The sequence below is a fragment of the Pelodiscus sinensis genome, chromosome 32, assembly GCF_049634645.1.
Source record: "Pelodiscus sinensis isolate JC-2024 chromosome 32, ASM4963464v1, whole genome shotgun sequence".
Classification (NCBI taxonomy): Eukaryota; Metazoa; Chordata; order Testudines; family Trionychidae; genus Pelodiscus; species Pelodiscus sinensis.
The window spans coordinates 1,800,672-1,806,727 of record NC_134742.1 but is presented as its reverse complement, the minus strand read 5'-3'; the positions used below and the strand labels follow the sequence as shown (position 1 = coordinate 1,806,727).

General features: G+C 59.0%; 1 protein-coding gene across 1 annotated transcript in view; it reads left to right on the top strand.

Annotated features, from left to right (window-relative positions):
- The window catches only part of LOC142823149 (butyrophilin subfamily 1 member A1-like), a 46,599-nt gene continuing 40,543 nt past the window's right edge, over positions 1-6,056 (top strand). The window contains exon 1 of the mRNA XM_075913694.1: positions 1-290. The gene's annotated coding sequence lies outside the window, so the exon portion shown is untranslated. The remainder of the gene's footprint in view (positions 291-6,056) is intronic.

Here is a 6,056-nt window from a genome sequence, read left to right as displayed (position 1 = left end):
ACGTGGGTGGGGGTGGCAGTGAGGGTCGGTGGCTGGGAGAATCTGCGCTGGGCCCAGGGCCAGGCACCAGCCGGGCTAGTCCCACCCACCCCCCAGTGTTTCCTCTGTGGACGGAGCTGGGGGAAGGGGAATTCGTGCGGCTGCCCAGGCTCCAACCTGCGGCGGCTCCTATCTGTGCTGAGCAACACGGTTCCTGACCACCCAGCGTCCAGCAGACTCTCCGACTCGGTCGCTGAATCGCCCACTGGGGCTGGAGCCAGCCCTGGGGTAAACCCGGGCTCTGCCCACAGGTGAGGGGGGCGCCCTGGGCACAGGGCTGGGCGGGGATGGGACTTTACCCCCACAACCTGGCTGTTTCCATCCCCCCGCCTTCACCCCACCTCCCCCAGGGCAGGGGGTGCAAACCGGGCGCTGGCTTAGTCCCTCCCTGCCCCAGAGACCGCGGGGGCAGGAACAGTGGCCGGGGGGGCAGGGCCACCCCTACGCTGCTCCCCCACTCGGTGCCCAGGGCGGGGCTGTTCCTGTCCCAGAGGGTCCCTCTGGCCCACCCAGCCCAGAAGGCACCGTCCCTGGCAGCCCCGGCTCTGCCATTTCATGGACCCACTGGGCCTAGACGACGGAGCTGTGCAGGTAGCAAGACCTGCTGGGACGAGGCCAGGGAGGGGGTGTGGGCGAGGGGGGTGCAGGCTTGGAGAGGCTGTGGGAGGGGTGGGCGCAGGCTGCAGAATGGTACGTTGTTAGTTTCTCTCGGCTCTTTGCCCTTCAGTTATGTGGCTTTGCCATGTTCCAACCCAAACCCGCATCCGGGGTGTTACCTGGCCCTGGGCTGGGCCGTCCCATGTGTGTTTTCCCTCAGGCGCACGCAGCCGCAGGGCCAGAAGAGACCACGGGGCCATCCCCTCCCCCCCCGCCAAGGTGCAGGGTCACTTGACTGTGACGGACGGGCCATGTCTGGTCACACCTGAGGGTGTCCGCTCAGGGCGAATTGCTCGAATCCGGGGCTCCTTACAGCCCCCGACTGGTGACGTTTCCAAACAGGCCACAAACCAGTCCCACAGAGCGCTTCAACTGCCTGCCTGAAGCCTCACGAGCAAAACCCCTCCGACACCCCAGCAATATCCGTGCCCCAGATGGCCCCAGGCCTCATACACAGGTGGGGGGTCCCAGCACCCAATCCCACCTACCCCAAACAAGTTCTGTCCGGTTCCAAGAAACCAGCCACAGATCCCTGGTCAATTTACCCTCTGGACCTTACCCACAAATCACGCTGGGCCAATCCTTTAGAATCTATATCTAAAGGTTTATTATCACAAGAAAGAAAAGCCTGAGAGTAAGGTTATTAAAGTACAGTACGTTACATGCACCGAATCTCCCAGTTCTCGATGCAGGCTCTAGCAGAGATGTTGCAGCTGCTGGTTTAAAAGTCTCTGGTGCGCATCCTATGTCAGGATGGGTCCACGGTTCTTTCCAGCTTGTGGTTCCCTGTGAGGCTGCCTCTGGGATTAAGAGCAAATCTGAAGAGGAAAATGGAGGCTGCCACATGATCCTTATAGAATCAGTAGACAGTAAGCTTTCATTTGACACCTCACATGGCCCCCTTTGTATCCACTTTGGGGCAAATCTCCCCCCCCCCCCCCGGCTGCTCCCTTGAAAATCCAGTCATGTGACGGGCCATCCCCTCTGCCCCCTGCCAAGGTGCAGGGTTGTTTGTGTCTAAACCTGGGGAGCTGTCACAACCTGCCTTGGCAGCGTGTTCCGCGGCCCTTCTGGTCCCCCGGATCCTGTCTACACGCTGGGCGCCAAAACCGGATCCAGCCGGGGGTAAAACTCACTCCTCACTGGCTGCTCTGGCAGACCAAAGCACGTTTTGCCACCGCCCTGCTTACCCCTGTGACAACACCACAGCTCACTCAGGTCTTGTCTGTTCCTGGGAGCAGAGAAAACCAGGCCCCCTCCGTACGGGGGGACATGTTTGATTCTGAAGCTGAGCAGGGGATCAAAGCTGGCTGGAAAACCTCTCGGGAGTCGGTTACTCCCCGGCCCTGTTGCACATTGGGACGGATTCTGCTTTGGATTTGTCCACCTTCCGCTTCCAGCCACTGGCTCTCGTCCTGCCTTTCGCCCCCAGATCACAGAGCCCTTTAACGCCCCGGATTTCCTGCCCACAAGGGCACAAAAGCACCACGAGCAACTCACCTCCCGCGCTGCCTTTCGATAGTAGCTCACCGCTGCTCTTCGTCTGCCCCCCGGGGCGTTTGCTCCGGCCCACACATCTCCTTTGGGCTCTGTGGGTGACAACTCTGCGCTCTTGCAGGGCCCAGCAGAACTGGGGGCTGGGTCCTGTGTCTGTCTCACCAGGGCCAAACACGGAGTTAACCCACCCCCAGCCCTGCTCCCTGGGGAGGGGGTGTCCGGCCGAGCCACGGTCCTGCCCTCTCTCCCTGTCCGTCCTCTCCCAGCCGGTTCCTAGTCCCCTTTCCTCAGTTTCCCTTCTCTTTGCTCTCCAGGCGCCTCCCTCCTCTTTGCCTCGCCCTGCACCAAATCCACCACAGGCAGCTCCCCCCGTGACACCAGCGCACACGCAGCCGGGGAAGGAGACGGACGGACAGAGCACCCGGAGCCATGGGGAGTTCTCCATCGTTAACGAAGCCAGAGGAAGAGGAAGTGAAAAGTCAACTCAGAGAACAGAAGGACTGCATGAAGCACAGCAAACCGCTCACCTATTTCTGTAGGGAGGACCAGAAAATCATTTGTGATGCCTGCAGAACATCCCCGGCTCACAGCAGTCACACCGTGATTCCGATTCCCATGGATCTGTTGTGCTTTGCCTGTGAACCCATAAGGGAGAAGCCTAACAAATTAAATCCCTTCAGGGCCCCCGTGTAGCTACATCTCATTAATCTCTGCATTAACCATGTTCTCATTGATGTCTTTACTGTCACTGCGTATCGCGTCCTTTTAGGTTTGCACTAAGTCTTTAGCTTTGTTATATTAAGTCCTGTCCTACAGCACACAGAAACTTCACATCAAGGCTTTTACAGAGAAACCTTGTGTCTTGTCGACTTTGTACCCCATGTGCTTCATTGACTGCCCTGTGGAGTGAACGGGTGCAAATGGGTAAGGCAGGACAGAGCAGCTGCTCTGGGCACTTGCAAGTGTTGGAGAGGAGGAGGGAGCCGGATCCGAGAACACTGAGAACAGGCCCTGGGAAGTGGGCCCATTGAGACGACTGGACCTACGGAGGCCTTGGGAGTCAGCATCTTGCAGAGGGACCCCGGGTTTTCGTCAGCATGGGAGCATCAATCCGGATCGGCAGGAGCCTGGCTCCACTTTCCCCCCCCTAACTCACCTGGCCAGTGCAGTGAGGGGAAGCAACTACCGGTAACAAGGCAGGGGATGTGCGCGCATGCTATATCATATGCACATGAGAAGTGGTGACTGTTATATGTGTGTATTACCAGTAAATGTGGCGTTTTGCCTTCCCCCCCCCCCCGAAAAGATCCTGTGCAGCACGTTTAAGTACAACCTCACGTGCCCCCAGACAGACACCAGCCTGCTGTGACCAGACCTAGCCGCAGGCTCCGGCTCCGGGTCTCTCAAACGCACTCCCAGCCACTGGCCCCATGCCTGCCACCCTTCTGTGGGCTGTGCCCAGTGCTGTGACCCCCAGAGCCAGTGCCCCGCGGGGTGACGCCGGCTCTGGCAGCCTTCCAGCCGGCTGTGGGTGCGCGGCGCTCTCCGAGGACAGTCCACCGGCTGAGCAAAGGGACAGCTGACCCACGGGAACTGAGAGATCAGGAAGCACCAATGAGAGCTGCACATGTCACGCGATGACAATCAGCCTCCCCACTTCCAGGCCAGGGGCAGGTCGAAGGTCCCCAAGACTCCACGCTGGCCTGGCAGAGCAGGAGAGGGGGGGACCCGTGGAGCTGCCTGACGGCTACTCAGCCTCTCTGCCCCAGGTCTGCGTCCTGGTCCTTCAACGCCCCCAGCCCGGCTCTTCCCCTGACTTGGTGGACGAGCCCGTACCATCCTCAGCCACGTTCCTGTCACCGAAGCTGCAGACCACGGACGGGGACCCTTCGCGCTCAGGGCGTGTGGTCTCTGCACGAGCGGCGGCTGCACATGAATAAGGAAAAGCTCAGGGTGATCGGAAATGCATGTCGGGTGTTTCCCCGCACTGCTGGGCGAAGGCTGGACAGCTCCTCCCGTGGCCAGAACAGCAGCGTCTGCAGTTCAAGGCCTCATCCCGGCCTCTTCCAAAGTACGGATCTCTCCCAGAGCAAAGCTGAGGCCTGACTCAAGTCTGGTGCATGCACACATGCAGGCAAGGCCAAAATGGGTGAGGGAGAGTCGGGAGTGCTTGCCCCATCATGCATCGCTTGTCCGGGACAGCGAGAGCGGGCCAAGAGGAGCCGGAACCACCTGGTACTCGTCCATCCCCTTTTGGATAAGGGAAAAGTTTCAGAGATGGCCGAAAAACGATGAACTAAGCGCTTTTGCAATATTTTGGCCCAGCAAAATGTATCCTAGATATTGGCATGCGAGGTACCTTATGCAATATGCCGTCGATTGGCAGATAGGAGTAGACTGATCAAGTCAAGTGTAAATAGAGGGGTAGAAAAGACGATCAGCAGGAGGGAGGGTGCAGGATGGACCCACAGGTCCTGCTTTCGCCGTAACGAGAAGAAACGGACCCATCACACTGATCACTCAGTGCCCGGCGTCCCGACGGGTGGGAATCAAAGGGACCGCAGCCTCCTGCCTGGTACTGTAGGAGGCGAACAGGTGACGTGTAAGTGAACGAGGCTTCATTATTGTACTATGATAATCTTGCATTCATTGCTCTTGCATGGCTGGGAGCTGTATGAATTGTTTTGCATTTTTAACCTCAAACACGTTTCATTGTCTAGTTGTTGTTTTTAAAGCTTGTCCAACATACACCACTGTGTGAGCTGCTGCAAGCCTGTAATAAATAAGGACGTGGTTAAGTCTCCCTGGAGTGTCCTGGTTTCCCTTGGATCTAAAAATTGAACCACGACATGAATCCACTGAACTAATTCCTCACCTGGGCTGGGGTTTCTTGGGACCTCCCATTCCACACAGCCCCATAGCTCCGGGACCCACCCTTCTTCCCCCTGCTCCGGCTGGAAGGGCGCCTTCAGCGGGGGGGGGGGGGGGGGCAGACGTCCTGCTCCGGGGAGAGAAGCGAGAGAAAACCAGGGTCTTGCAGTTCCGCAGAGACACAGCTGTTGCCAGATGTGCTGCGTGGGAGAAGGGCCTCGTCTGCAGCCAACAGCTGGGGAAATGGGCCAGGAGACCTTCTGGGGAAACCTGGTGCAGTTTCCTTTTGCAGATGACTCAGGGATCCCCAAACGGAAGGATTTTTCCACTCCAGTTCTGACCCACCTCTTCCCATTTTAAAGCCTGCCCGCCCCAGGCACAGAAGGGCAGGACCCACAAAATCCCTGGGGGTAAGAAGGAGCCGGTGTTTCATATAAAAGGAGGAAAATACCACTCCAAGCTGATTTCGGGTTGATCAGCAACTTCCCCCCTGCTTCGAATACCCGAGGGAGCGGGGTTCCTTACCCAGCGAGGTCACCATCTCGTAGTTCTCCTGCATCACGGCCCAGTAGAAGTGTCTCTGCGCCGGGCCCAGCAGCGCCCCCTGCCCCGGGGTGAAATACACGGCCACCTCCTCGAAGGCCACCGGCCCCTGCAACAGCAACAGCCCCGCTCAGCCCCCGCCTGCTGCGTCACACGGGGCTGCTCCTCCCGGGCTGGATCTAGTCCCGATCTTGGCTCGGGACCACCAGGTTCAGTCGATAACTGGGGTGTGTTTGGTGATGCTACCCCTCCCGCGCGCCCCTGACCTGTGGCTCGTGAAAAGTGGCAAGTCACCCCCCCATCAAAAACAGCCGCCAGGGTGTGCTGTCTGGGGCGGTCTAAAGGGTGTGCTCCTTCCAAGCCAACAGGAGGATGGCATCTGAGTTGCTCCTGTTGTGCAGCCTGGCCAGGCGAGGCGGGCGACCGGGCGGCTGCAGGGAACGGCGGGT